Below are 9420 nucleotides of genomic sequence, written 5' to 3' on the forward strand. Positions count from 1 at the left end.
AAAAAAAAAAAATAATTCAAATATGTGAGCCAACGGAGGCCAATCTTATTAAACCATCAAAACCACTCCATGGCCTCCATTAGATTATAACCATACCATAATGCAAAAATACCTCCAGCCTAACTTCAAAAGTCCCCATAGTCTATCAGAGTCTCAACAATATTTAGAAGTCCAAAGTTCAAAGTCTCTTCAGAGACCCAAGGCAATCTTAACTGTAACCCCTGTAAAATTCAAAAGCAAATCACATACACAATGGCACAGAATAGACATTACAATTCCGAAAGGGGAGAGAGGGAGCCTAGGGGGGAAATACTGGACCAAAGCGAGACTCCAAACTCTGCATCTCTGTGTCTCTTGTCAAAGCGTTCTTTCGATCTCCAACCCCTTTCAGCTTTGTTGACTGCAACACACTTTCCTCTTGGGCTGAATCCACTCCCTGTTAGCAGCTTTCCTTGGCAGGTTATCCCACGGCTCTGGCATCCCCCACCACCTTGGGGTTTTTAAAGCAATGGAGGGTTTCACTTCACAGCTTCACACACAATGGCCTGTCTGAGCCGCTATGCAGGGACACCCCTGCCATATGCCTAACCTCAGCAGCTTTCCTTAGCGGCAGAGGGAGGTTCTACAATGCCTTTCTTGTCTCCTCTCTCTCTCTCTCTCTGACTCTAAATCCAGAATCGTGTGGCCCAAGCTGCCAAGTTCTGCTGCTTGTTGCGGCTGGAACGTGCCCCCATTGTTCAATTCCATCTGCACTGGCTTTCAGTAATTAACGATTTCCTTCACTTAAGCTTTTCTTTAAATCCTTTTCACAGGTTGGAAGCTTAGCTGGGTGAGGTCCTGCCCCGAGGTCACTGTTCCCTTTATTCCCGTTAACATCAGACTTCTCTTTAAACTCTGTATCTCCTTAAACTCGGGACTGAGCTCCATTTACATTTCCTGATGCTTCTTTTCTCTTCAAACTACATTTTGTAACTTTCCTTGCTCAGCCTGCTCCTTTTCATTATAGATCTGTGCCTTAGTTAGGGTTTTACTGCTGTGAACAGACACCATGACCAAGGCATCTCTTATAAGGGCAACATTTCATTGGGACTGGCTTAGAAGTTCAGAGGTTCAGTCCGTTATCATCAAGGTGGGAGCATGGCAGCATCCAGGCAAGCGTGGTGCAGGCAGAGCTGAGAGTTCTACATCTGAAGGCTGCTAGCAGAATACTAGCTTCCAGGCAGCTAGGATGAGGGTCTTAAAGCCCAGACCCACAGTGACACACCTACTCCAACAGGGCCACACCTTCTAATAGCGTCACTCCCTGGGCAGAGCATTTACAAACCATCACAATCTACATGAGAGTGACCACTAATAACCACGTGAGAGAGCCAGTGATAAACTGTCCTGACCCCTTCTCTGCAACACCATTAATCCAAAAACTCTCCAATCTGGCCTCAGGCAGATTTTTTTGAACAAGGGCAGAAAGCAGCTACATTCTTCACCAAAACATCGCAAGAACAGTCTCTGGGCCACTTACTAACATTCTTCGCTGGAGCCTTTTAAGCAGGACTGTCATAATGTACATTTCTCTCTGCACCATTGTTTTTCCTACTAGGATGGCCCACTGAGCCCTGCTTAAAGCCAAGCAGTGGCGGCACATGCATTTAATCACTTAGGAGGCAGAGGCAGGCAGATTTCTGAGTTCGAGGCTAGCCTGGCCTACAGAGTGAGTTCCAGGACAGCCAGGGCTAGACAGAGAAACCCTGTTTCAACCCCTGCTCCCCAAAGCCCTGCTTAAAGTATTCAACTGCTTTCCTAATCCAAAGTCTACATTTTGCCAACAAGCAGAATACTCAGGCCTGTCATAGCAATACCCTGCTCTTCAGTACTAAGAAGAAAGAGCCACTCACTGGGCCTGGCTTGGGCTTCTGAAACCTCAAAGCCCACCTCCAGTGATACACTTCTTCCAAAGACTACACCTACTCCAACAAGGCCACACCTTCTATCCTTCTCGAGTAGTTCTGGTTTCTTTGGAAAGTCAGCTATGTCATATGCTGTTTTGCTGGGACACAGAGGTGAAAGAACGTTTTGCTGAAGCAGACACAGGTGAGAGGATGTTTTGCTACAGCAGACTCGTGAAAGGACTAGTGATGTGTAGAAATAATATAAATATCACCCCGCAGACAGTGGGAGCTCTAGTATTGGTTTGCCTTGCTCCGCCTCTTGAGTCTTCACTGACAACACCAACATATTGGGTTCGCCTTACATGGCGTGGCTGAGCTTGTGGTGACGGTGTGTTCATAGAGAGAAACTCACCAAAGAACTTCTCATGAGGTTCCTGTGGCTTCTTTCCACGTCCTCGGACTTGATCCAGTTGGCGAGCCTCTCAGTTTCTTCTGATTGAACTGCCCTTGCTGATTCATATGTGGTGTCTGCTGAGTGGACTGGATTTCAGCTGCTGATTCATGTTTGGTGTTTGCTAGTAGACTGAACTGAGAACAATGAAGATTGGAATTGCCCCAAAGAATTATTTCTAAACAGGTCCACTTCCCCCATATCCTAATAAAAAATTTTTTTCACTACTTCTGGTGGATGGTGCCCTAGAGGGGAGGTTGAGCCCTTATTAAAGTAGCTTGAGGGGGCTGGTGAGATGGCTCAGCAGGTAAGAGCACTGACTGCTCTTCTGAAGGTCCTAAGTTCAAATTCCAGCAACCACATGGTGGCTCACAACCACTCGTAATGAGATCTGATGCCTTCTTCTGGTGCATCTGAAGACAGCTACAGTGTACTTACATATAATAATAAAAAAAAATAGTAGCTTGAAAAAAATTGTATGCCTGCAAATGACTAACAATTAAAATAAATGAGCCAACAGGGCCCATTTTTATTCAAACCACTACACTGCCTTTGTCATGCTCTCATCACTAAGTTCCTGTCCTTGGCCCTACAACCTGCTGTAGCTGAAGGAGGGAAGTGAGATCCTATTGGGTGGAGCTTCCTCATTTCACTGTTTATCCCAGGTGCCTAGGCACATGTTAGCCACTCACTGCCAGAATCACTGGATAAACACTGGAATGGATATGTCAATAAAGGGATTAAGACATAAGGACCATGTGGGCCCTTGGTACTCCTATACTCGAGAGTCAGAGGCAGAAACATCTCAAACTTAAGGCCACCATGGTCTACATAGAGTGTTCCAGTTCAGCCTGAACTATATACTATTTTAAGGAAGGAAGACAGGTGTGTTTGCAGAGTTGGGCCAGTTCCAGGGAATCCAACACACCTGGCCTCCTTGAATGCCTGAACAAAGATGATGCACATAAACCCATGAGCACACACATACATATATAAAAACTATCTCTTATAAAGCAAGAAGAGCTAGGCATGGTAGCACACATCTTTAATTCCAGAATTTGGGAGGTAGAAACATGAAGATCAGTTCAAGGCTAAGATATTTAAAAAACAAAAGGTGCTTGCCTGTCATGGACAGAGTTTTGGGGTTGATCCCTAGCACCAACTAAACCATCAGGTATGCTAAAGCACCGCTGTCATCCCCGGTAAAGGTCAGGATTTCAAAATCACCCTTGGCTACAAATTGGGGATGGGAACACAGCAATTGCAGAGAAAAGGTAAGAACAGGAGGGAGGAGATGCAGCCCAGAGGGTCTTCCTGGAGTGCATCTGGGTCTAAGCCATCTCTTGGGAGAGCTGGAGACAGGGTTTCCGCAGACATATTGAGCTCCACCCCGTGCAGAGCCAGATAATTGTCACTTCTGCACTGCTCATTTTCCCCCAGTACTGATCAGACTCCCATTGTAGCTGAAGGTTTGTGCTGGAGAAGCCCCCCCCCCCCCCGCCTCCCTTCTCCCGCCCCTTCCCCCCACCCCCCTCCTCTCCCTCCCCCGCCAGGGAGTATAGCCAGAGTCCCTCCTCCTTATCCACTCTAGGGAGCTAAAGTGAAGATCTTCTTGTTCACCGAGCAGCAGCTATCCCTCTGGGATGACACATCAGTCAGTGCTCAGAGAACAGTGCTCCTTTCCGGAGTCATCCCATGTCTGTCCCGCCCCTCCCCATCTCCCCGTCTGCCTTGACCGTCTCCTCACCAGATCTGTCCCTGAGGCGCTAACCTTCTCTTTCAGAAGAGCCTGCCTAGCCACGCCCATCCACACGGATAACTTACTCTTGACTTACACGTGACGCACTAAACCTTATCTCAGAAAAACATTATCGTTTTTTTTGCTTTTTGCCTCCTTTCCCCACGTTCCCTGTTTAGAAAATCTCTCAAGGGTAGGCAGAAGCCATGTATGTGTCCAGGCCCATGTTGCTACTCAACACCTATGCTTAGAAGTTTCCAGACAGAGTCCAGCCGAAATAGCTCAGTTGGGAGAGCGTTAGACTGAAGATCTAAAGGTCCCTGGTTCGATCCCGGGTTTCGGCAGTGATTTTATATAGCAACACAACATGTATTGTGTAACTTACTCCCTTCTGTAGACATCTGTGTCCCTTAAAGGAAAAGACCACGGAATAAAAGCACTTTTCCTGTATCCCTGCGGACAGAGAAAACCTGTTTCAGCAGTCCTCTAACCACCACAGCTGCAGCCTGCAGCAGGGCCCAGCTCCATCACACCTGCATACTCTAATAGTAAACAAAATGTCTACATGTTTTGTTTTGTTTTGTTTTTTTCCCCGAGACAGGGTTTCTCTGTGTAGCCCTGGCTGTGCTGGAACTCACTCTGTAGACCAGGCTGGCCTCGAACTCAGAAATCCACCTGCCCCTGCCTCCCAAGTGCTGGGATTAAAGGTATGCGCCACCAATGGCCGGCACGTCTATATGTTTTTTTTTTGTTTGTTTGTTTGTTTTTCCCCCTAACACCCTCCCCTGTCTATATGTTTTAACTTAAAAAATAGTGTAGGCCAGTGGCCGTTGAGACAGCTCAGCATGTAAAGCTGCTTACTACCACAGTCTGAATTCGAGCACCAGACCCTCAGGAGGGCAGAGAGAACTGACTCCCATAAATTGTACTCTGACCTTGATACACAAGTGACAAGCATCAACACTCGAATGAATGAATAAATAAATGAATGAATGTGCTCGAATGAATGAATGAATAGATGAATGGAAAAAGAAGAGTTTAAAGACAATGTGTCCCCCAAGACTGTTTAGCAGCTGCATCCTAGATGTTTCTCCTCTCTTTGTTCCTGGGACAAATATTTAAAATAGCTAAAAGGAAGAAAGGTTTATGTGGTTCATGGTTTCCAAGGTTTTCATCCAGGGCCAGCTGTATCCATTGCTTTGGGCCTGAGGTGAGGCAGGATATCGTGGTAGCAGAAAACACAAGGTGGAAGCTATTCACCTCAAGACAGCCAAGAAGAGACCAAGGTGAAACCAAGGGGCTAAGGGAGGAGGACCAGGTGAAGAGAGATGTGTAATAAACCTATAGCTCACTACCACAGAGCTACCTCCTCCAGCTAGGTCCCAGCTTCTCACAAAAGATCACCATCAGCTGGGTACCATGCTTCCAACCCACAAACCTGTGGGGTATGCTCCACATCCACACTCTTCATCTCCTTCCTCAAGGATGCTCACACCCATATGCTGCCTCTTCTTCAGAGCTCCTTGACCCTTGTATCCCAAGATTATCAGAACTAAAGAGTCAGAAATCCAACCACTGAGGGATGAGGAGATGGTTCATTGGGAAAGGACTCAACGGATAAGAACATTTGAGGTGCTAACATGAGAGAAGGGTTGGAATACCCAGCACCCACGTAAAAAAAATCAGGTGTGGTCACATGTATCTGTAACCCTAGCATGATCAGGGTACAGAGACAAGATCACTAGGGCTTGTTGACTGCCAGCCTGACTCCAGGTCCAACGAGAGACTCTTGTCCCAAGGGACTAAAGTGACAGAGCAAAAGAGCCAACGTATTGCTCTAGCCTGGGCACACTTACACATGCATGTAAACCAACATGCATACACATGCAAGAAAGAAAAGGGAAGGAAGGAAAGATAAAAATGAAAAAGAAGTCCAACCATCCAAACTCTTATTTTCCAAAGAATACGCTGGAGAAACTGAGGCCTAAGGAAGGGACCTGACTGCACATGGAGGGTGGGTAGTTCGTGCAACTCTTTTGGAAACTGTCACTATCTGGTGAAAAAAAAAAAATTACAATCCCTAAGACTACCCAGGTACACTCCTAGGTATACATTCTTGAGAATCTCATACACCCATGTACCAGGAAACACTTGTGAAGTTGTCCCTACGGCACAATTTGATGTGACCCCAACCTAGAGCCCAGCTCTTTTCAGCAAGGGATGGATGGATGGGCTACAGCAAGCAAAGTCACTGACCTGCGGCTTGTGTGCACTGACATGGCTGACTCTCAATAGCTGAATGGAGAGCAGAGGACTGTAGAAAGCAAGGTCCTGTTCCACCCCTGTAATTCCAGCACTCATGAGTCAGAGGCAGAAGGATTGTCTTAAAACCGAGGCTAGTCTAGACTATAGTGTGAGATCCTGTCTCAGTGCACCAGGCTCCATCACAAAAAGAGACACATTTATTAGGTAACACCAATGTGCAGACAATTAATCCACAACATATAACGTGACAGCCCAAATCAGAAATGGCTGAAAGATGAGAGTATTTACTTGCGCAAGGAAGGTATACAGAGGATGCTAACTAGCCCATGAGAAGATACTCAACATCTCTACTCATTAGGAGGAACAAATTAAGAACCAGCAACAGTGGAGCTAGGCATAATGGCACCTGCCTGCGATCCCAGTATTCAAGAAACTGAGGCAGAAGGATTGTGAATTCTAAGAAACGTTGTGCTCTCTAGACAAGCCCTATTCCAAAAGCCAAATAAATGGCAGTCCTGGGAGCCACCATAAGGCTGTGCAGGGTCAGCCCTGACCTAGCCTTAGACTTTTCTTTCATCTTCTCTGTCCCTTCCTCCCTCCCTCCCTCCCTCCCTCCCTCCCTCCCTCCCCCCCCCTCCTGCTTGTGGACGTTGTACATCGTGGTGCGGAGCCTAGTGCGCACCACGATGTACAACGTCCACAAGCAGCTCCCTCCCCCCCTCTCTTTGTTGTTGTTTAAGACAGGGTTTTTCTTTGTATTCCTGGGTGTCCTGGAGTTTGCTATGTAGATCAGCCTGGCCTCAAACTCACAGAGCTCCTCCTGCCTCTGCCTCCCCAGTGCTTGAATCAAAAGCACGCACCCTAACCCCCTACCCACCCTACCCCCTACAGTTTTTACCTTTCCTTTTAGGTTCTAGCTAGAGCCCACGTATGCCTCCTCCCGCGCTTTATACCTTGTTATTCTTTTTTTTAATTAATTAATTTATTTATTATTATTTTCTTTATTTAGTACCTTGTTATTCTTTCTCGAGAGCTCCCATCTCTGGCATGCAACTGTCTGTCCACTGCGTGGCCGACTTCCATGCTGGCTGAACTCAAAGGCCATGACCTTATCTCTTTTTCTTAGATCTGTCTCCCTCTTCCTGGCAGCTGCTCACATGTACAGTTGTCTGCCCTGGGGTTCTTCTTTGAAACTGTAACAAAACTGTTCTCAACGTTAAAAAAAAAAAAAAAAAAAAAAAAAAAAAAAAAAAAAGGAAATAAAGGAAGGAAGGAAGGAAGGAAGGAAGGAAGGAAGAAAAACCTCAACAGCAATGAGTGTAACAGGTAAAGTTGCTAACTCCAGGTTGGAGAAATGTCTTATAAGTTTTAACCTGCTGAAGCACCACCGTGTGCTCTTCCAGAGGACGTGAATTCAATTCCCAGTACCCACATGGCAGCTACAACTATTTTTAACTAACTTTATAGTACCAGGGCTTCTGATGACCTTTTCTGGCCCCTATATCTGGGCACCAGGCATGCAAATGGTGCACAGATACAGATATACATGCAAGCAAGAAAAACTCCTATTCACATACAATAAAATAGCTTCATTGAAATGTAATTCATGTATGGTAAACTGCACTTGGGAGGCTGGGCCTGGAGAGACAGTAATCCCAGCTACTCTGGAGACTGAGGCAGTGGATTTGCCAGCTCAAAGCTTATCTGGGGCAGAGAGAGAGAGAGAGAGAGAGAGAGAGAGAGAGAGAATTACAAGGCCAGCCTGGGGAAATTTAGTACCCTGTTCCAAAAATACAAAGAAAAAGGCTGTCCATGTAGCCCAGTTGATAGACAGCTTGCCTAGCACGCCCCAAATCCTGGATTTGCTCTCTGACAACACATAAACCTGGTGTGGCAGTACCTGCAATCCCAGCATTACAAAGCTGGGAACCAGGACGGGAAGTGCAAGGTCATCCTCAGTCACTCAAGGACTTCAAGAGCAGATGGGGACGTATGATACTGTCACCCAGTCAATCATCCATCAGCCAATGATACAAAATAAAAAGGGAAAACAGAGCTAGGGATGGAGAGATTATGGTAGAGTGTTTTGTAGCATGGGCTTGGTCCTAGGTTTGACTTCTAGCACTAAAAGAAAAGGGGCAGGGCTTACAAGAGACCTGTGCAAAAGTCATTTGCATAATTCCGTGAGTTCTACCACATGTGGCCATCCAGGACCCCATTAGCACGACTGGGCTACACAGATCATTTTCATCTCCAAACATTCCCCAATGACTTCTCTGTAGCCTACCCCTCCCTAACCTGTCACCACCAGGTGACTGCTTAGGCAACCACTATTTGTATTTGGAAAGAATCGATCAATTTGCATTTTCTAGAATTTTATATCTACTGTATATCATATTTTACTATCATTGTGATATTTTATGTCAAGGGATCAGGAGACCTCTCCATATAGCCCAGGCTAGATTCAGTCTATCAGTTCTTCTTCCTTGGTCTACTGTACTCTTCTTCCTTTACTGAAAAGCCAGCCATGTACAGTAGAGTAAACGGCTGGCTTTACAGTAGAGTGCTACAATACAAAGTTCGTGCAATCTTTTTTTTTGAAGAGTCACCTATATTAAACACGTGTCAGAGCATTTTTTTTCCTTCTGAGTAGTAATTCATCAAATGACAAACCATTCACATAGCATAGGAATATTTCTGATTAGTGTCTACTACAAATAAAACTTCTATATGTTTCAGTCTCCCTCTCTCACACATACACACACACACACACACACACACACACACACACACACACAAAACTGAGCTGGAGGGATAGCTCAGTAGTTAAGAACACTGACTGTTCTTCTATAGGACCCAGGTTCAAATCCCAGCATCAACATGGTAGTACACAAACACACACACACACACACACACACACACACACACACACACACACACAGCATCTCACTCTATGCTTTTTGTTTTTGTTTTTTTAATGGTTTTTCGAGACAGGGTTTCTCTGTCTAGCCCTGGCTGTCCTGGAACTCACTCTGTAGACCAGGCTGGCCTCAAACTCAGAAATCCGCCTGCCTCTGCCT

General features: G+C 45.9%; 1 non-coding gene across 1 annotated transcript; it reads left to right on the plus strand.

Moving 5' to 3' along the window:
* The first annotated feature begins 4346 nt into the window (after positions 1-4346).
* Trnaf-gaa lies at positions 4347-4419 on the plus strand. Its single transcript has one exon. It is a non-coding gene; the product is annotated as a tRNA-Phe (tRNA).
* The last annotated feature ends 5001 nt before the right edge of the window (positions 4420-9420 follow it).

The sequence above is a fragment of the Mus pahari genome, chromosome 14 (assembly GCF_900095145.1).
Source record: "Mus pahari chromosome 14, PAHARI_EIJ_v1.1, whole genome shotgun sequence".
In the NCBI taxonomy this organism is placed as follows: Eukaryota; Metazoa; Chordata; class Mammalia; order Rodentia; family Muridae; genus Mus; species Mus pahari.